The sequence below is a fragment of the Cucurbita maxima genome, unplaced genomic scaffold (genome assembly GCF_002738345.1).
Source record: "Cucurbita maxima cultivar Rimu unplaced genomic scaffold, Cmax_1.0 Cma_Scf00011, whole genome shotgun sequence".
Taxonomy (NCBI): domain Eukaryota; kingdom Viridiplantae; phylum Streptophyta; class Magnoliopsida; order Cucurbitales; family Cucurbitaceae; genus Cucurbita; species Cucurbita maxima.
In genome coordinates this window covers 5374718-5397571 of record NW_019272027.1, presented here as the reverse complement: position 1 = coordinate 5397571, position 22854 = coordinate 5374718, and the positions used below count along the sequence as shown (strand labels likewise).

General features: G+C 39.5%; 1 long non-coding RNA gene across 1 annotated transcript in view; it reads left to right on the top strand.

The window, feature by feature from the left end:
* The first annotated feature begins 8189 nt into the window (after positions 1–8189).
* The window catches only part of LOC111486541, a 15467-nt gene continuing 802 nt past the window's right edge, over positions 8190–22854 (top strand). The window contains exons 1-2 of the long non-coding RNA XR_002718888.1: positions 8190–8199; positions 16194–16196. This is a non-coding gene — a long non-coding RNA (uncharacterized LOC111486541). The remainder of the gene's footprint in view (positions 8200–16193; positions 16197–22854) is intronic.

The following is a 22854-nucleotide window of genomic DNA, read 5'->3' as shown; positions in this document are numbered from 1 at the left end:
CTAGCGGTTCGCAACTAATTTAGTCAGAGTAGCAAATAGACAGTGTTAATCATTCATTTAGTAAGCCCCTTCATCCTGACTGGCAAGGATGGGTTTCCTAACCTACCTATTTTCTTTCGAATCTGAAGGTCGAGCAGAAGCAGATGTGGAATCCTATCTCGTTGTTGCATCGGTTCAATTTTGTGCTTTTTTGGACTCTACCTTCCTTGTAGTTAATCTACGACCAAAGCGGAATCAGCGGACTCAATAGTCGTTATATCTTTCAGAGGTCTCTTGTTGGTTCTGAGTAAGATGCTATAGGTCTTCATCCTTCGATGTGGAACCCTTTCTTTCGTTTAGCTGCTAAGGCCTAAACTCTCTCGGCCCGCTTCCCACGTACTAGCAGCATGAATTGGCTTTTATGACTCGCTCCTTTTGGGAAGAGATCGATTAGTGTAGTTATAAGGCTTAGCCATTTATCTGAATGAGAGTTTTTCTTAGAGCGGATATGGATTCCACCTTTCAGCTATTTCTTCCAAGGTCTTCAATAGCTGCTCTCTTGTCGGATGCCCTAGAGAATAGACCATATTCTCCGTCAGGCTTTTCACGGTCAACGAAAACTGGGATATTTATTCATCTATGATATGGTTATGGTTTATGGTATGGTTCCTGCAGGGTTGAATCCAAACTTCCATAGGTCTTTTAACTGCTTTTTCGGGAAAGAGATTGACAGAGGATCTTCGCTTTTGAAGAGGGCACTGGCAACAGGCTAATCAAAGAATAGATTGATTGCATTCATATTCTTTCTGCTTAAAAAAGATGAATCTTCACTCATCGAACACGGTAGGGCTTGGCACGCTAACGCTACTACGACCGATACGAGACTGAACTCAATCACTTGTCCCTATTTTTTAGGCTATTTCACTCTTGAACAAGGGAAAGCTCTAGAAGTCAAGACGAAAGAGAAAACAAGAAAAATAGGTTCATTCTGTAGCTAATTCATTTACAAGACTGTAAGGTAAGAAGGATGAATTCGACTCAACCTTAAACCTTTGACTCTATTCCCTGACCTGATTGAAGGGGCTTACAGTGAAAGAATGAATTGATTGAAGAATCAGACTCAGACAAGAAGAATGAGACTTTACAGTGATAGAAAGAGAAGCGAATGAACCTGATCTTTCTCCTGAACCTGACGAGAATGAAAGAAGAAGAATCAATGAATTAGCTGCTTTACTGTCGAGGAAAGACTCAAGATGAATTCGACTCAACTCAAGATTAATTCGACTTTACAGTTCAAGAATCAATTCAGGGAGAAGAAAGAAGAATCAGAGAATGAAAGAAGGGAGACGAAACTCAAGAGTCATTCTCCTGAACCTGATTGAACAAGATCAAAAAGAGATAGGAAAGACGAAACTCCTTATTCATTTGGCTGTAAAGACCATTAATTCTGAAATTCTATCTTCTGTCTATTTTTAGGGATATTTTCGTCCATTTTCGAGGTAATTAGTTGAGAAGGAAAGAGACCTCAAATCTTTTCCTAGGAAAATCAAATGAAACATGCATTCTCCTGAACCTCTATTCCCTGAGCTTATTTCTGGAGGTAAAGCTCTTTGAAGAACCATTCTTTACAGGAGAGTAAATCAAAGAGAATTGAAAGACGAAAGCAAGACAACAAGATAAGATGAATTCTCCTTTATAGAAAGAGAAAGAAAGAAAGAGAAGCTAATTCACCTGCATTTTCTTCTTCTCCCTGAAGCTCTATTCCTTCCCTGACCAGAATTTCTTCTTTCACGAGGTAAAGTTAAATTCATTCAATCCTTCACCTATTGATTCTTTCTCCTTTTCTTTGACTGATTGAACTCAGTCTCGCTCGTGGCTTCGCCCCTTCACCTTTTTTTGACTCTATCTCCTGCCCTGATTGAACTCGGTAAAGCAGCTAATTCATTCATTTACTCATTCTCGCTGAACAGTAAAAGAGGAATCAACCGAAAACCTTCCCTTGAACTCATGAACCTCTACAACTCTGTCTCATTCATTGCTTCTCTCCTTCTTTCACCTTTTCCTTCTTTCCCTCTTTAGGACCATTAATTAATTTTTTCTATCTTCTGTCTATTTTTTTTTTGGATAAAATCGATGCTTTACCCTATTTTTTGAGATATTTTTGGCTAGAGGTAATTCGTCAGTCAATCCTCAATGAATTAGCTTAGCTGCTTTCCAGGAGAGCTACTTACTCCTATTAAAGCAGCTTCTTCCCTTTTTGATGAATGAGCTACTTCATTCCCTGAGCTACTGAATGAAAGACTCCTTCTCATCTGGATCCTATTTATATGAATGAGCTACTTCATTCCCTGAGCTACTGAATGAAAGACTCCTTCTCATCTGGATCCTATTTATTCAGGAACAGTAAACTCATTCTCCTTCTTTCACTCATTCGACAGATTTCACTCTTTAACTCGGTAAAGCAGTTGGTTGGCTGGATGAGAAAGTGTTTCAAGACTCCTTATTCATTCTCCTTCCTCTAAACCAGATTGAACTGTAAAGTTGCTTCGCTCCTTGTTCTGTTATGGTTCGTTATTCTAAGGAAGTGATTGTGAACAAAGACTCAACTCAAGACTCAACTCAACAAGATTCATTCTCCTTTACTCTGTTTTCTTTCAGAATCAAATGAAATATTGATTTCTCCTATAAACACTCTTTATTCGACAAATTGAACTTTTGTAAAGACCATGAATTAGAAAATCCTATCCTCTCCCTATTTTTAGGGATGTTTTCCCTGATTTCACTCTTTGACTCTCCCTGAACGGTAAACAGAGACGAAACGAAAGAGTTTACGAACTGAACTCCTGAACAGTCAGTCAAGACTCAACTCAAGATGAAACCGAAAACCTTTTCCTGAACCGGAACCTTCTTGCTTAAACTCATGAACCTGATTGATTTCACTCTTAAAGACCATAAATAAAAAAAAGCTATCCTTCCCTGATTTTTTTTGGCTAAAATCGATGCTTTACCCTATTTTGAGGGCTATAGGTAATTCAGTATTAAGTCAAGATGAAAGCAAGATTCATTCATTCATTCTTTCTCTTCTCCGTAACCTGATTGAACTTCTCTTTCTCCTGAACTAGTATTACCATCAGTTAATGTGTGTGAGTTATTCTTTAACTAATCTTGATCCTGAACCTTTGACGATATTCCCTATTTTTTAGGCCATTTCACTCTTTCACCGTAACCGAGGGATGGAGGATGATTCTTTCACTCTTTGACTCGGAGGTAAAGCAGCTAATCTAATTCATTTCCTCTCCCTGAGTAGTAAAAGAAGAAGAAAGATTAATGATACTCAACCGACCCCCTCCCCTTTTCCTGATTGAACTCAGCTCGGTAAGCTTAGCTTCTCTCCTTCTCTTCTTCTTTGACTCCTCTCCCTATGTTTTAGGCCATTTCAGTCGGTAAAGCATATAAAATGAATTTACTCGGCTGTAAACAAAGACTCCTTATTAATTATTCTTCACCTTTAATGAGACTGAACAGGAAGGAAAGAGGTAAACTCCTGCCCCTATGGATTCTTTCTCCTTATTTCTCCTATTTATTCTTTCAAAAGGTAAAGCATATTCAGTAGCTCTTTTCTTTTACTGGGTAAAGCAGCTTCTCTCCTTCTGGAACTATAACCTCCTCTCCTTTTCTTTTCCTATTTATTCTTTGCCTGGGTAAATGAGTGAATTCAGTACAGTAGCTCTTTTCTTTCACTCGGTAAATAGGCTGAGATTACCTTCCTTATTTTATGGGTCTCACAAGCACTAAGTTTAAGTCAGTTCTTTGCCTTAACCTCTCCTTCCCTTCTTGAACCTATTGACTCTTGAACAATAAACTCATTAACCTCTCCCTATTTTTGAGGTCATTTTAACTCAAAGACAAGGTAAAAGAAAGTGTTTCAAGGAAAGAAGAAAGATGAATGATCCTGAACCTATTTCTTCTTTCACAGTAAACTAAGACTCACCTCAAGATTAATTATCAATCACTACTGAACCTATTGATTCTTTATTCCCTGAGCTACTGAACCTGAACCTGATTTCACTCTGTCTTTCACAAGATAAATGAGGATTGAATTGACTCTCTTGTAAACTCATTCACCTTCTTTCACTCGGTCTCACAAGCACTAAGTTTAAGTCAGTTTTTTCACTCGGACACCTTTCATAAACACTTTGACTTTCCTTGCTTGCCTGGTTAATCTTTCATAAACAAGCACCTGGTGCTCCCTGAGCCCGAAGCTCCGCACTTCTGACTACTCTCGTTTATCATTATCTAGCTTCTCGATCCAAGGTTTCTCTACTCCCACCTATTGGTTCACTAGGGGTTTACAAGGACATGGGATTTTAGCGTCCCAATCCTACCGCTCCGAAGAAAGCAGGGATAGGTGCAGTCGCATTCGATCGAGAGTCTGATACACTTTTTCAAATAAGAAGGTATATGGGGGAAAGACGGAGTGCCTAGAGTAGACTGAGCTAGACAAGAGCCTGATGCTTTGAGCTTTCGGGCAGACCTGCCTTGGTCCAATCCCCAGCAATTCACTGACCTATCACTGTCAGTCAGGGAATTTGAGACCTTGTGACCTCTATGGCATTCCTGACACATTTTCTCGTATTCATCTGATAATCGAAGAAAGCTCCAAGACCTTCGGGTCAAAGCTCCAACCTCTATGCACCTGTGGCATGAAGGAATAGAAGGAAGGCTCTTTGCGAGAGAGTAGTTCATCCCGGGTCACAGAAAAGTAGCTTCTTAGAAAGTGAGGGAGTTATAATCAAATAAGATCAAGGGAAATCCCTCCTACGATTACGATGACTGGTAACGGAGTCTCAAAAGAAAAGGAAAAGAAAGATAGAGAACCTCTTTTTTTTCTTTACAGGATAGGAGGAATTGTAATTGATTGAACCATAAAACAATGGTTCTAGACCCGTAACTGAGTTAGAGAGCTGCGAATCAGGCTTTTGGAGTGGTGGCCCTTACGAAAAGTACAAAAGGAGAGTGGAATTACCGAACAGAAGATCAAACTCACAAGCCATCTGGTAATCGCAAATCTTTTATCTTCTATGAATGATTAATGCAAACTGGTTATGTTGGTTGCCCTCCCCAAGGAATTGTATGAGCCTTTCCTGGTAGGCCTGTCTGACAGCGAGGCTTCTTGGATTGATTATCTTCTTTGTATTGTACAGAAAATAACTGAACTTCCATATATTCATATATCTCAGGGCGAAGTTGATGTATGCCAAAGGGGATTGCTCTAAAATGTCGTTCAATCTCTCTGGCTAACAAAGAAAAAAGAATTTCAATTATATCCCCCCACCCCAGTTCGAAGGTTTCTCTTGAAAGAATGTTCTGGTATTCAATTATGGAAGAGGCATTTCTCAGAAAGAAATTTACTAGGCTTTCATATTCTCTATCGTTTAGTTGGAAAGGCAGTCCATATACCATTTTCCTTTTTAGTGCTCAAATTTAGCTTAGCCGATCATACCTATCTCTTTGAGAATAGGCTTACATTTCCCGAAATGGATGAGAATCTAATCTATATTACTTTTTTGTGTGAAAGATCAAACTTTGTCTACCGAATGGTTCGCTTAGGGAGAGGGACCCCCAAGCTACACCAAAACGGGTAGCTAAATGAACCGCAATCTTAGTAATTTGATCTGAGGGTCTCGTATATAAGATCACTGCTGTGCTGCATTTAGGGGCCTGATTCTTATATAATACGTATACAACTATAAGACGTATACAACGGGTTCACATTGAAGGTTTGAAAGAATCTGACTTGGGCACCAGACCTGTACTTGTCTGATCTTGCGAAGAATGCTTTTTCTGATTCTCAGTGCTTGTAAGCCTGAACATCTAACTGTAAGGATCTAATAAGTGCACCACTACTCTGAAGCCGAAAGGAGTGGGAGGTGTGGTGGCGACAACCTCTATCGTCGAGCTATCTTCTCGATCTTGCCAAACTAAGGCATCCGATTGATGGATAGCCTCAAATTACAGGCAAAGGTAGTCTTTCAATGCCCTCCTTTGTTGTTGCAGAACGAGGTAACAGCCAAGTCAAAGGTTAAGGGATATCAGCATCTGAAAAAGGGGTGTTAATCCTTGTTGAAAGCTTTGCCAGTAGACTCCTTGATGTTAAGTGCACACTTTTAGGGGATTGAGTAGACATGGTGGATCCTAATAGTCCGACACTTTGTGGAGTTGGTACCTGAGAATGAAGATGGACATCAGCTTTAGTTTAGTTAAACCTTGTTAGCTTGAAAACAAATAAATGGGTAGAGAAGCTCACCTCAGGAAGAGTCCTATGTTCGGTAGGTACCACTGGGAGAGGCGGTGGAATCTTTACAGTCTCAGGCAAGGACAGACGAAGGAGAGCCACTTGAACTCCCTCTCCAGCCCGGGCCTACAGCTCACTTGTTGAAGTGGTCTCAGTGATAATTGTAGGTCTAGCTTATTCTCCATTCTTGTTTGGTTCCTTTTCCTTGGGTGTCTTTCTCCCTTGCCTAGGGCTGTTGTGGTTGTAGCTCAATCAGTTAATCTTTCAGTTCCTCAAAACAATAAAACAAGAAAGAGGCGTCTTTTCGAAGACTATTTGTTTATACACAGGCTGATTCAAATACGCCACTGATATCAGACTCAGCAAAGACAGAGGATGGGATTCTCTTAGACGAAAGTGGCCAAGAATCATCGCCCAAAACCAAGAAAGACAAACAAAAGGAAAGAAAGGGGAGAACTAGTAAGGGATAGACCACTAACTAGATGTACAAGAGAATGATGGGAAGGAGGAATAAATCATCTAATTAGTTAGTTAGAAAAAGGTTGAGTCGAAGAAGAGGTGAAATCCAAGGAATCACCCCTTCCCAAGGTACTGGAATTGGGGAAACTCGACCGTGGATGATATGAACCAAGAGACATCAATCATACAATATGCTTCAATGAAGATGTGAAGAAAATATTGTTGAAATTATCAAAAGATATTTCAATTCATGCCACATTGAAAAGGAATGAAGTTTCATGTTTTGAATTTTGGGTAAATTACAATTTAGAGTTATTGTATTTCATTAATATATTTTAAGAGTTTTTATTTACTTTAGGTTACAATTACATAATGGTTAATTATGGTCATTAAGTATGAATGTAACAACTTTTAGAATGCCTTAGTAGTTTACCCAAAATACAATAACTCTAAATTGTAATTTACCCAAAATTCAAAACATGAAACTTCATTCCTCTTCAATGTAGCATGAATTGAAATTTCTTTTGATAATTTCAACAATATTTTCTTCACATCTTCATTGAAGCATATTGTATAATTGGTCTTTTTTTTCTTTTTTTCTTTCTTTTACCTTTCTTTTGTAGCATGGAAAATTCAAACAACAATACTTACATTACTGATGCACGATTGAGAGAAGCCCAACAACGAACCATGGAAAGACTAATTTGAGGAATATAAGAGTTGACTGATCGAATAGGTAGATTGGAGATTCAAAATCAAGCTCGACAGAGGATTCCACTACCTATGCCCTCAACCGATACATATGAGGGCGAAAATTCTGATCACCACGAGGATAATCCACATGCAGTTGGTCATGGCTTGATGGGAGGGAGAGACCATGGAAGAAGGGATCATAATTTACAACAACGAGTTCCTTATGATGATAGAATTGATCGTAACGTGGGGAGCATCAAATTAAAACTTCCCAAGTTTTATGGCAAAACCGATCCAGAGGAGTACCTTCAATGGGAGAAAACGATGGAGTCAGTGTTCAATTGTCATAATTTTAGTGATGAAAAGAAGGTACTGTTATGCATTGCTCAATTCAAACAATATGCTCAAATTTGGTGGGATAAATTGATGTCAAGTAGGAGAAGAAATCTTGAAGCACCAATTGATTCATGGGTCGAGTTCAAAGAGTCCATGAGGAAGCGTTTTGTTCCACAATATTTTCACCGGGACATGGCGCAAAAGCTTCAAGCATAGAAACAAGGACGCAAATCTGTGGAGGATTATTACAAGGAGATGGATACATTGATGGATCGACTTGAACTCGATGAGGACATGGAGGCTCTCATGGCGCGGTTTCTTAATGGGTTAAACACAGAGATTGCGGACAAGACTGATTTACAGCCTTATTCTAATATTGAGGAGTTGTTGCACATTGCAATTAAGATCGAGAGGCAAATCCAACGAAGGTCTCAACGGTATTCTTCTAAAACTTTTCCCAATTCTACTTCTACATGGAAAAGGGATAGTAAGAACATTGATTATAAGCATAGAAATCAAGAGATTAATGAGAAGCCTCAAGCTAAATTTGAGAAAGGGGAGAGTTCTAGAACAGGGAAAGAAAAAGTAGAAAAGTCTAATATTCGAAATAGAGATTTAAAGTGTTGGAGATGTCAAGGGGTAGGACACTATAGTAGAGATTGCCCAAATGCAAGAATTATGACCATCAAGGAGGGAGAAATTGTTACGGATGACGAGGCACATGACGACATAAATGAGATAACTGATGAGATTGAGGAGTTTAGTGAAGAGGACCCTACACATATATCTTTGGTTACTCGACGAGCTCTAAACACCCACATTATGGAGGACGACCTAGACCAAATGGAGAACTTGTTTCAAACTCGGTGTCTTGTTCAATTTGTAACTTGTAGTGTTGTAATTGATAGCGGTAGTTGCACCAATGTTGTGAGTTCCATTCTGGTCAAAAGACTTAATTTAAAGACACAACCACATCCAAGACCCTACAAGCTTCAATGGTTGAATGATTGGGAAGTACGGGTAACTCAAAAAACTTTTGTTTCTTTTACTATTGGAAAATATGTTGATGATGCTTTATGTGATGTTGTATCCATGCATGTTGGAGATTTACTACTGGGGAGGCCTTGACAATTTGATCGTCGGGTAATGTATGATGGGTATGCAAATCGATACTCTTTTACTCACAACGGTAGAAAAACTACTCTTATTCCATTGTCTTCAAAAGATGTATTTATTGATCATTGCAAACTTGAAAAGAAAAGGCAAGAGGCTGATGCAAAAGCAGAGATTGAAAAAGAATCAAGTGAAAAAAAGAGCTTGAGGGAAAAGCAAGAGAGTAACACTCAGCCTAAAGAAAAAAAAGAGAGAAAAGCCAAATCAGTAGGCTTGTATGTTAGATAAAGTGAGGCTAGGAATGTTTTGCTCTCTAACTAGACTATTCTTATACTTATGTGCAAGGGATCTTGTTACTTTACTAACATGCATAACCCTTCTTTGCCTAGTGATTTTGTTGTGCTTTTGCAAGAGTTTGAAGATTTATTTTCCGAGGAGAAGCCTAGTAGTTTGCCACCACTTAGAGGGAATGAACACAAGATTGACTTCATTCCTGGCGCACCCATTCAAAACCGACCAGCTTATAGGACTAATCCAAAGAAGGCTAAAGAGATACAAAGACAAGTAAGTGAACTCCTTGCTAAAGGGTATATACGTGAAAGTTTAAGTTCTTGTTCTATTCCAGTTATTCTTGTACCTAAGAAAGATGGTTCTTGGCGTATGTGTGTTGATTGTAGGGCTATAAACAAGATAACTATAAAGTATAGGCATCCAATTCCCAGATTAGATGATATGCTTGATGAATTGCATGGATGTAATCTTTTTACTAAGATTGATTTAAAATCGGGTTATCATCAAATTCGCATGCATATTAAGGATGAGTGGAAAACAGCTTTTAAAACCAAGTGTGGTCTTTATGAATGGTTGGTTATGCCTTTTGGATTAACTAATGCACCTAGTACATTCATGAGACTAATGAACCATGTCTTACGAGAATACTTAGGTAAGTTTGTGGTTGTTTATTTTGATGACATCCTTGTTTACTCTAAATCTTTAGATGATCATATTACCCATGTACGCAATGTTTTGACTACTTTAAGAAACGAATGTTTATACGTAAATTTAAAGAAATGTAGCTTTTGCATGGAAAAAGTTAACTTTCTTGGGTTTGTAGTTTCATCTAATGATGCTGAGGAGAAAGTGAAGGCTATAAAAGATTGGCCTGCACCTAAAAATGTAAGTGAGGTAAGAAGTTTTCATGGTCTTGCAAGTTTCTACCGTAGGTTCATTAAGAATTTTAGTACAATTGCTTCACCCTGAATGAACTTGTTAAGAAAAATGTATCCTTTCTATGGGAAAAAGATCAAGAACTTGCTTTTAATACTTTGAAAAAAAAATTAAGTTCTCCCTTGCTTGCATTACCTAATTTTGAGTCTACTTTTGAAATTGAATGTGATGCTAGTGGAGTAGGGATAGGTGCTGTATTAATGCAAAATCAAAGACCTTTAATGTTCTTTAGTGAGAAGTTGACTGGTGCATCTTTGAGGTATCCAACTTATGACAAAGAGCTTTATGCTTTGGTTCGTGCATTGCAAACCTGGCAACATTATCTTTGGCCTAAGGAGTTCATTATTCATACGGATCATGAAAGTTTAAAGCATTTGAGAGTACAAAATAAACTCAACACACGACATGCTAAGTGGTTAGAATTTATTGAAACATTCCCTTATGTCATAAAATATAAACAAGGTAAGGAGAACATTGTTTCAGATGCATTATCACGAAGGTATGTCCTCCTCAATACTTTGAATGCTAGGTTATTGGGTTTTGAACACATAAAGGATTTGTATCAACATGACATATTTTTTGCTCCTTTTGTTGAATCTTGTGAAAAAGGACTCATTGTGGATAATTACTTGTTGTTAGATGGATTTTTGTTCCGAAAAGGCAAACTTTGCATACCATCTTGTCCATCCGTGAGCTACTTGTGAGGGAAGCTCATGGAGGTGGTTTAATGGCACACCATGGAGTTTCTAAAACTTATGATATGCTCTTTGAACATTTTTTTGGCCTAAAATGAGACATGATGTTCATAAAGTTTGTGCTCGTTGCATAGCATGCAAACAAGCTAAGTCTAGGCTTAAACCACATGGTTTATACTCCCCATTACCGGTTCCTAATGGTCCTTGGATTGATATATCAATGGATTTGGTTTTAGGTTTACCTAGGACTAGGAAAGGTTATGATAGCATCTTTGTTGTGGTTGATCGATTTAGTAAAATGGCTCATTTTATTCCTTGTCACAAAACTGATGATGCAAAACATATTGCAGACCTGTTCTTTAGGGAAGTTGTACGATTGCATGGCATTCCTAAAAGCATCGTTAGTGATTGTGATGTAAAATTTTTAAGCCACTTTTGGCGTGTTTTATGGGGTAAGTTAGGAACTAAGCTAGTATATTCAACTACTTGTCATCCTCAAACGGATGGACAAACTGAAGTTGTTAACAGAACCATGACTGCTATGCTTAGGGCTATTATTGATAAAAATCTTAAGACTTGGGAGGATTGTTTGCCCTCTATAGAATTTGCATATAATAGGGTTGTTCATAGCACTACGAAATGCACACCTTTTGAAATTGTTTATGGCTTTAATCCTTTAACCCCCCTTGACTTGTTACCCATACCATCAAAAGAGTTTGTGAATTTTGATGCAAATGCCAAGGTTGAGTTTGTTCATAAACTGCACAAGCAAGTGAAAGAACAAATTGAGAAACAAAATTCCAAGGTTGCCACCCGAATTAATAAAGGACGTAAGTTTGTCATCTTCAAGCCAGGAGATTGGATTTGGGTGCATTTCTGAAAAGAAAGATTTCCTACTCAAAGAAAATCTAAGCTTTTACCACGAGGAGATGGACCTTTTCAAGTTCTTGAGCGTATCAATGACAATGCTTATAAAATTGATTTACCAGGTAAGTACGGTGTTAGTACAACTTTTAATGTTTTTGATTTGAGTCCTTTTGATGTAGGTGATGGCTTTGATTCAAGGACGAATCTTTTTCAAGAGGGGGAGAATGATATGAACCACGACCAAGAAATTTCCATACCTCAAGGTCCAATTACAAAGACGAGAGCTAAGAAGCTACAACAAACCTTATACAGTTATATTCAAGCTATGGTGAGCTCATCAAAAGAAATTCTAGAAGACGCTGGAGACCTCCCTTACATGTTGTGCAAAGTTGAGCTTCAAGAAAGAGATGAATTAAAGTGCATTTAATGAACTCCGCTGAATTTATGAAACTAGTCCAAGGATGAGTCAATAAGCACATTTTATTAATTGCATTATTTAATTATAGTTTAAATATTTGTTTGTCATATTTAAGCTAGTTTTAAATATAGGACTTAAGACTATATTGTAACCCACATAGGTTACTATATTTCACCATTAACTAGCCATTTTAATATGGAAGTTATGGGTATTTTTCATTTACTAGCCCATTTAATTTGGGAGTAATATATCATATAGGTTAAGATTGTAAGGGCTATATAAAGCCTTCTTTTCTTTGATTAGACATCAGATTTTGGAATTAAGAATAGAATTTCTATTTTATCTTTGTTGGGAGCTAAACTTTCTTTGCAAATTCTTGTGTTTAGAACTTGCATGTAGAGTCATTCAAGTGATATTGATCAAACCTCTTGTGGAGTGATTCGAATCACGAGTTTAGAAACGAGTTTTCTTTACTCTTGATCTTGATCATCAAGGTAATCCATTCCATACTTTCCCTTGGGTTGATTTTCCATATCATTTGGTATCAGAGCTTCAGGCTCAAGATCGGATATATGTTTCCTTTGCGTTTCTTCTCAATTTGATTTTTATTTATTTTTATCTTTTTAGTTTTTAATTGACCCAGAGTTCAAAATTCAATCTTTGCTCTATTTAAAATTTTGAGAGGTGAGAATGAGAGCTTCATTTGTGTAAATGAGTGAGAAAAGAGTGGTCTAAAATTCCTAGAGTATATACTCGTGAGAGAGTGTTGTGAGGTCCTTCGTATTTCCATAACTTATTTTTTGTAGCAAAGTTTCACAAATAGATTCGAGGACGAATCCTCTTGAAGAAGTGGAGAATGATATGAATCAAGAGACATCAATCATACAATATGTTTCAATGAAGATGTGAAGAAAATATTGTTGAAATTATCAAAAGATATTTCAATTCATGCCACATTGAAGAGGAATGAAGTTTCATGTTTTGAATTTTGGGTAAATTACAATTTAGAGTTATTGTATTTCATTAATATATTTTAAGAGTTTTTATTTACTTTAGGTTACAATTACATAATGGTTAATTATGGTCATTAAGTATGAATGTAACAACTTTTTGAATGCCTTAGTAGTTTCATTTTTGAGGCTATATATAGTCATGTATGTTGTATTTGTAATTAGACTTGAAAAATATAGTAAAAGAAACATTTGTGCTCTTCTTTAGCCAATGGCTAAGTTACTTTGCAATTCTATGTAGTTTAGGTTGCATGTAGAATCATTCAAGCTCGACATGATCAATCTTGCTTGTGGAGTGATTCGAATCTCAAGCAAGTGTTCTTGCCTTGAGATATTTGATCAACAAGAATCATTCAAGCTAGACATGATTGATCTTGCTTGTGGAGTGATTCGAATCTCAAACAATGTTCTTGCCTTGAGATATTCGATCAATAAGGTAATCCGAATCTTACTCCCCTTATAGTGGTTCCTTATCTTATCACTCGAGATAAGAAAACCTGTCCTTAACGGGATGGTAACCGAACCAAGAGCTAGTCCAGATTGCTTTGATAAAGATTGACGACCATTTCTGTGTACTTCAATCCCTCTCTCTATCGGATGAGAATCGCAAATGTTGGTTCTCATTGTGCCAGTACGCAAGAAGAACGGACAAGTACGAGTGGGTGTCGACTTCAGAGACCTAAATGCAGCCTTAAAGATGACTTCCCCTTACCGGAAACTCATAATTGACGGCAACAGTGGCTTTTTCAGCCATCTCATTCATGGACAGAAGTTATGGGTAAAATCAAATGCACCTGAACGACGAAGAGCTACAGCCAAAATCACTCAAAAAGGTGCGAAGGGGGATGCTCTAGGGGTGTGTTTGTGGAGGGCTGAGGAGGGAGGACCAGGAAGTTCTCGTATAAAGAGTAGTAGGTCTCCTGAGGAGAGTACTATGGTGGACTAGTGTGAGGAGTACTCATCTGAGGAAGAACTTGATTCCGACGAAGAGGAGGACTGCCCCACTATTAGAGTATCCGCGGAGGACAAGACAAAAGAAGGATGAGGCTGTCCTGGAGAGAGGCCTTCCGGTTCTTCATCAACTCCTTATCCAGTTCCACCTTTGACACAGACCTAAAGCATACCATATCGAAAATCAATCCTCAAAGGTGCGGAAAGGAAGAAGAGAAATGGATAGTGGGAGAATGCTGCTAAAGAACACATTACCGAGCTACTATATGTATATTTCCTGTTTTGTTTTGAAGATCCTCATTGCTGACCATGACCCAACCATTCATATCTCCCGTTTCTTGATCATCATCAATCGTGACAATAGATAGAGAGTCCTCGTATATTATCAACCAAGCCAGCATATAAAGTAGACCCATATTCTCCAGCAATCTTTCTTTCAGTTCCATTCCCACATCTAACCTTAATGGTTAAGGGATACTAGCAGGGAAGAGGAGGGCATTAAGTAATCGATATGAATCGCTTTACAAAGCTGCTCTTTCTTTCCCTAATTCGTGTGTCGCCGCTGAGATGGCAGTTGTTCGAAGACTTGCTGGTCTTAATAGGATGATGAAAACGAAGATGATTAGTGGCCGTAGTCTTACCAAGGAGTCTGCATAGCCATCTACTTGTATGCGAAGGCAGTTAAGCGGTTGTATATATAGGAAGGAAGGAGGACTGAAAGCAACCTATCCCACACAGCCTAGGGGCCTAGGAAACCCTATCCACCAAGAATCCAATGGTAGCCAGAAGTGACTCGAAAGGAGAAGGTATGATCCCCAGGTGAAAGAACTTTCTATACATATCTAACTGTATGGCTAGGAACGAAGGAAGGAGAAAAGAGTGGAGTAAGGGAAGCGAAAGACACTGTACCGACTGAAAGGTACATAGTTGCTTTACCGATAACGAGAGGATTGAGAAAAGCTACAGCGCAGGAAGAGCATAGGGAGAGGATGAAGGCATAGTTAGTGCTTGGTTGGGGAAAGGCGTACGATAGCGAGAGCAAGAAAACTCCTGTGCTTACGCTTGCTATTCAAAATTAGAATAGAGAATGACTTCGGGACAAAAGAAAAAGCCTGATCAATACCAATACCTAAAGCTCACTGAACTTGAGCTATCGTAATTCAGTTTTCACAATCTCTCTCCCCTTTCCCTATCCGTGGAGTCACTACGTACCTCTATAGAGCTTGATAATGCATTTTCTGGATAGAATATGATCATTCTTTCTTAAAGGTAGTTTTATCCGTAATAAGATGCCTATTCTCTTTAGAGATAGAAAACCAATGTAGCTTAGCCTGGCAAGATACTTTAGCCAAGGTATAGACCGGGAGGAGTACTTTCTCATAGGTTGCTTGACTTCGTGCCTATCACATCACAGCTTAAACCTTTAAAGGCTCAAGCCTGGGGCGAAAGCTCGGTCTTCCCCTCTAGCATCTGCTCTCTAGTTAAGTAAGGTGACGATTGAATTAGTAGAAAACAGCCTTAGTTAGAAGGTAAGATGATCCTAGAGGCAAAGCCTTGGATTCAATTCTCCCCTCTGTAACTGCAGCTTCAGCAATTTCCTTAGTCAGGCCATTGACCAGGGGATTAGGTAGTTACAAAAGAAAAGCCCTTCCTTATCAGTCTAAACCAAGGCATTCTATTTCTAATACTTAAATCGAAAGGTTTGAGAAAAGCCCTTCCTTATCAGTCTAAACCAAGGCATTCTATTTCTAATACTTAAATCGAAAGGTTTGATTTTCTACATTCTACAGGCCCCTTGGATTCTATTTTGATTCCTTACCACCGGGGATTCCCCTATCCTCACTGTAGGAACATACTGAGGCTAAAGTAGCAGCAGTCTTTGTCTTTGAGTAAGTTGCTATTGAGCTCAGCCCCTAGTAACATACTAAGGCTAAAGTAGCAGCAGTCTTTGTCTTTGAGTAAGTTGCTATTGAGCTCAGCCCCTAGTAACATACTAAAGAATCATAAGAATCATATCCTGAGGGCTAAAGAAAAGCTGCCTTGGAATCTCATCTGAAACTTTGAAATAAAGGCCTGTGAGAATTTCTTCTTTTAGAATAGAAGCTAGGAGATCTTTAGTGTATTCTCTACAAACCTCACCACTTCGTCAGCAGGTGATAACGGCCACCTTTTTAGCTTTTTAAACCATCAGGACAGAATGCTTTTAGCGGCAAATAGAACGAAGCGGACAATATAAAGCAATCTATCAATTGTTGAGCTAAAGAATGCTTTTAGCGGCAAATAGAACGAAGCGGACAATATAAAGCAATCTATCAATTGTTGAGCTAAACCAGCCTTTTACCCTAAAGAAGATTTCCAACTAACTGGATTGAGGGATTTCTTGCTTTCCTGGGCATATCTGCCCTGATCTTCCAGACTTCACTCCTATAGACTCATTGAGGGATTTCTTGCTTTCCTGGGCATATCTGCCCTGATCTTCCAGACTTCACTCCTATAGACTCAAGAGAGTAGGCCTTACTGAGCTAATTCAGTAAGCTATTCAAGCTCCTAGACCTTCGTCTGCCTAGTCCTGTCCTCAATAGATGACTTCCACTTTATCTCGGAGATTAATCGATGTATCTTAGTTACACCTAGTCCTGTCCTCAATAGATGACTTCCACTTTATCTCGGAGATTAATCGATGTATCTTAGTTACAACCGGAGATAGATCGGGACGAGCTGCATCCTATTAAGATTTATATGTCTTAGTTAGGGCGGAAAGCTACCTATCTTCTTCTGTCCTTATCTTCAATGCTAAATTCCTGAAGTGACTTTGAAACATCAACATCATCAAATACGGCTACTGAAACTGTTACTTCTGAATCCCTATGATGAACTGAAACTGAGTCTGATTCCACTTCTTTCCTTTCCTTTAGCAAGTAATTCATCTATCTATCTATTTGACTCTCTCAGTTGGTTAGCTAGTGTCATTGTTCTTCTGCTTCTTACGAATGACCTAGGCATGTCAATGAACGAAGAAGAGCGAAAAGAAAAGAGAAGACATAGGGAATAAATAGGGAAATGAGTGTAACAAATTAGGGAGTCATTGAACTCATTCAGATGAAACTGATCAAATAGAAGAAGAGAAGATTTACCCCTGAACGGAACGAAGTGATCAATCAAGAAGTTGCTCAACTGATGAAGGCCGAGAAGTCTACTACTCGGCGTGGCTCGCCAATCCCGTTCTGGTAAAGAAGGAGGAGGGTGGAGGATGTGTGTGGACTTCACCGAGCTTGCCCTAAATATTGTTATCCCTTATATCCCTTACAAAGGATAGATGAGCTCGTTGGTTCCACTATCGGATATTCAATCTTCTATATAAAGCTTCTCATCAAATAGCAATGGAAGAAGACGATTCTTTCATTACCGAAGTAGGAACTTTCTGTTATACCACCATGCCCTTAGGCCTCAAAAATGTCGGAGACACTTACCAGAGGCTAGTGAACAAGCTGCAGATCGGTAAAAACATGGAAGTGTATGTGGATGATATGTTAGTAAAAAGCCAAACTACCCAACAACTTGCTTTTGATCTTCGAGAGGTCTTAGAGATATTGAGTCGGATACGTATCTTAGTAAGTGAATGAGTGTTATCCAAGATAAACTTATAGGTAGGGGCTTACTGCCTTACGGATTACTTGCAGCCTTTTTCCCAATCCTTTCCCAGGGCTTGTTACTAAACAAAAATGACTTATAGCATAGCGCTTCTTATTCATCAGACAAGAGCAAACTTCCCGACTCCCGCTTCACTAATTGGAAGAAAAAGGACGATCCATTGTGGTTCCTTGGTGTGGAGAGATCTCTGCAATCAAGAGAGCTCGTAGGCCTTATTCTGCAGATCAAAGAGCGACGTAATTCCCCATTCATCCGAAGTAGTCTTTTAGTATAGAACAGAGGCATTCTGAGCCGACTACTATGACTACATGCGCATCTAGTGCAGTGGCTTGGAGATAGAGGTGGTTCAATCTAACCTTTGCATCGATGTTTGGCATGAGACTTTTTTCAGGCCGAATCTTGTCTATTCCGAATCAAGTATAAGTTCAATAGTTTCCTCCCGTATGAGAGTAACCAAAAGAGAAGATCTAAGAGAACTTGTCTAGCTTGACTTGAATTGCTCCCATCCAATCCTTCTACTTACTGAGGAGTTTTGTTCTGTTCGCCAGTAATTCTTTTTGAGAGGATTTATATCAGAATTTCCCTAGCTTAGTTCCTTCCCGCTTATATCTTCTATTATCCTCGATTTGGCTTCAAGCGCTTACTCTTCTGCGCATGGCATCTCTGACCCAAGATTCTATGCATCTGAACTCACTGAAAGCAAAAGGGGAGAGTCGACAAGAGTGCTGCTTCTCCCCCGGAGGGAACACGTGTAACAGCCCCGCAGGGAACTTTCTTTAAAGCTAAAGCTAAGGAAGTCTTGTATGATTGACTCCTTTCTTGGACACGAAGGGTATAAGAAGAAGTGAGGGAGAAGCTCGTAGCTCAGTACTGCTTTACTCAAGCTTTTTTCCCTTGGATACATTGTTTTACAGGGAAAGAGGCTTTTGCCCAGGAGTTACTGCACAGATAGGTGGTAGAGGCAGAAAAGTGTCCGCTTGAGAATAATCAATCATCCGCAATCGGTAAAGAGAAAGAGGTTTGATTCAACCTAAATTCCTTTAGAGCCCACGAAAGATGAGCTAGGAGTAGGGGGGCTCCAGCCTTTCCGTCACAAGAGATCGCTCTTCGAGGTATAGCTCAGGAGGGCTCCAGCCTTTATTAAATNGCAGTTACTGCACAGATAGGTGGTAGAGGTAGAAAAGTGTCCGCTTGAAAATAATCAATCATCCGCAATTGGTAAAGAGAATGAGGTTTGATTCAACCTAAATTCCTTTAGAGCCCACAAAAGATGAGCTAGGAGTAGGGGGGCTCCAGCCTTTCCGTCACAAGAGATCGCTCTTTGAGGTATAGCTCAGGAGGGCTCCAACCTTTATTAAATTAAGAAATGTTATTTGCTGGTTAGAGGGAAAAAGTACAGAATTCTTTGATACAGGGGGAGCAAGTCTGTTGTGCGTGGCTCTTTCACAGAAGAAAAGATGTTTGATTCTTAGAACAAAGATATAGAAAGAAAGTGTGCAGTGATACATTACCTTCCTATAGAGTCTGATTTTATGCTCTTTGGTTGGAGGTTATGTAATACACTTGAAGAAGAAGAAACTGGACTCAAACTTCCAAGATAACCCCCCAATCGACACAGTACCGAGCCAGAGCGATCTAACAAGGGAGAATCTTTGTTTACACACATCCTAGTGCCCAGCCGAATGATGAAGATATGCCGACATTTGCTCTTTGGTAGCCCATTTCGAGTCGGTGATTGTAAGATCAAGCACAGATCAAAAAGCCTCGATTGAAGTTCTATGAGATCAGACAGAAGTTAATAAGACAGAGCAGAAGTGAAAGATGAAAGCACTATACCGGGAAACCAAACCTTTGATAGTTCAGTCTTCCTATTAGGGGCTATGTAAGAGCTCTATGCCATCTATGGAATAGCGGCCAGTGCTGCTTGATTGACTGGTTGGAAGGCAGGATATTGGGATCAGACTGATCATCATTAGATAAGAACTCAAAGGAACTAGTGGAAGTACTGTTCCCTGCAGTCCCAAAAAGAGTGTGAATCATACGACGGATGTAATTAGAGAGATATCATCAAGATTCTATAGTCTAGTGGAGAAGCCTCTCTGCCACATATACTGTTCGATTGAGTTCGTTCGGGACACGTGGGCCAAGAAGCTCTAGGCAATTCTCACAATCACGGTCGATCATGGTTCAACTCCATGTCGTGAAAGTGAAACCAAGAATTTCTTTCATTAACATCAACGAATCACTATCTTTCTTTCATCGGTAGGGCGACCAGTCTTTTCTTTCTGTGTGTAATCGGAGTGTAGCACCTCTCTTTATAGGCCTCCACAGATGTAACAAAAAGTCGAATTTTGTCTATCCATAAGCTTGTGACTTGATCCGCTAGCGCCGGTTCGATTCCTGTCGAAAATGAAACGATAGGGATTTTATGCTTCTCATACATTCTTTGAGTGAGTCGGGTCATCGGTTGGCTTGCTTCACCGGTCTGGCTCATCGACTGATTAATGACTAAAGTGGAGTCGGAGAGGTTTTGACTTTTCAGTGGAAGCTGAGCTCGTCGTGCTGCCTGTGACGTGAGTGATCGTTGACCCTGCACCTGATTTTCTTATTTCTATTTGTGACGTCGAGTGCTTAAGTGAGAAAAGCGGTCTGGCAGATCCTGGTAATGATTTTCTAACTGGGACATCCATCCTTTTCACCTCTCTATATGTATGTGCTCCTTATCCTTATACGTTACGTCATTTTTTATAGAAAGAGAGAGATGATCAAGTCAAGGATGTCATAGATTAACCAAAGAAGAAGTTGTAAAAAAAACCTACTTATTTAGTAATTTGAGCAGCATATGTCCCACCACTAGTCACTCTATTGGTTAGTTGAGAATGAATGTGAACCTATTCTCCCTACCTGCGAGCGAGTTCTACTTCTAGGAGTTAGAGTCCCTAAGTAGCAAGAACAAGGTTTAGATGTAGGATTTTGATTGCAAGGAATGAACGCTCCAAGAGAGCCGGGGGAAGGAACAAAAAAAATAAGAGTGGTTTTTCCGAACGTCAGTGGGGAAGGACGTCACATGTGCTGTGACGGATAAGCTTTATTAACTTTCCCTTATCGCGGATGACCGGCCAGCTGATCTTAGCAAATCAAAACAGCTCCTGAACCTATCGGTCTCACAATTCCATTGCCTACCCCTCTATTCCCTGAGCTACTTCATAGGCTTTCGGATCTTACCTCCTTCACCTTTTCTTGATTGAACTTGGTAAAGCAGCTAATGAACCTTTAAACACTCTAGTACTCTCCCTTCACTGTCAAAGATCAATACTCAAGATGTATTCTCTGATTTCTTCTTTCTTTCACCTATTTCTTCTTTCACTGTAAACTAAGACTTCTTATGAATGAGACAGATTTGACTCTTTCACATAGGCTGGATGAGAAGAAGATGAGAGTCAGTCAGAATGTATTTGTCTCGAGCTTCAAAGACTCGGTAAATAGGTATTTTTTTTTATTCTTTTTCTTTCTCTTCTCTTTCTTCTTAATTCTTGTTATTGCTACAATCATGCTGACCGATATGCAACTGACTTCACAGAACATATGGCCGGACAGGATGGCTTTTCTTAAGACCAGAATGCTACCCCCGCTCGAACTCAAGAACGAAACTCAAGTCATTGCACCGCTCATGCTTGCTATAACAATTCCTTACTCAAGGCTACTCGACTTGTCTGTCTAAAAGAAGAAAAGATGCACGAGCCACTCTTTCTTTCCTCATACGCTATTAAAATCTCGTGATTTGAATTTCAAGCCTATCCCCTGCCTCTACGCTTGCCTTTACTACCTGCCCTTACCTGCCTGCCTTGAACTACTGCACTTGCGCATACCTTTTCTTGCTCGAGACAGAAGATAGCTTTTTTCTGGCATTGTAAAGATATATAGCCAATAAAAAGAAGTATTCCCAGGAGAGGAGAGAAATGGAATTGAAAGGCTTTCTACTAATGACTGGAGACCAGAAAGGGGAATCGAGAGATAAGCCTTGAGCAGTCAGACCAATTAGGATCGATTCGCTAAACATTCGACGATTCGAGATGAGCTGCTAAAAAAAAGAAGGGCGATAGAGAGAGGTGGGTGGAAGGAAGACAACCTCTCATGCATTACCAAAAGGAGCCAGCGCAGAGAGCGTTAAGACCTAGAACTGAAGCACGTCAGTCAGTGATTGCGCCATAACAGAGTGCATTAGGGCGGGAGAGAGATTAATTAATGAAATTCATAAGGATTGCGATTACACTGACGCTTGCTGCCAGCCTTGAACAAGTGGATCTCCTATCTATATTCGACAGCTTGAAGAGGGCTGATGGCTGATAGCTAAAGAGCAATTATCATTGAAAGCGATTCCTTCGCTCAAGAACTAGACTCAAGCAATTGTGCCTACCAGTCAAGACAGGAAGGTGGGACGCTATCCCGCCTCTTGACCGAAGGGCCAACCCACCTCACACTCCCCCCTTCTCTAATGCGCATATTGAGACTGAGCTTTCTTGCATCTGATCTAAGTCTATCGCCCGCCTGCCTCCAACTTTCTATTGCACCTGTCGTTAACTCCTATTTACCTTCCTTTCGTCTTGTGCCTGACTCTGAAGTAATATTCGATTCAAAAAGTACGATTAAATGGAGGAGATATCTTGAATCAAAGTCAATCACTATTTTTTATTCAATGAAAAGAAGATTACGCCAATGAAAGATCTCGAAGAGCGGGATGACAGAGATCAACAAAGGAAGGAGCTTGCAAAACGTTGCAAGGGATGCCATGTTGCAAGAAAGAAAAGGGCTGGTCCAGCAAGAATCCTACCAAGACCTTCGAGATTCAGAGCGCCAAAGCGTTAAGCGGCAGCCATTAAGTGGAGAATTTCCATCCATTTGCTGTCTCGTTCGCTACCTCAGGTCATAATTATGCAATTGGCCTAGTTTGAGTTCTGTTCGGACTATAGCCAACTTCTCTCATATTGGGGAGAAGCACCCTTGACCAAACAAACTCTAAATTTCATATAAGAGAATCCAGATCGTAGCGTAGAAAATAAAGGTAGGTAGCTTGCTTACTTAGTGCTTGTGCGTCGAAGAAAGAGTTTAGATTCGAGGTGGATCCCTTTTTTCTTTGCCTTTACGAGTTGAGTAAACAAA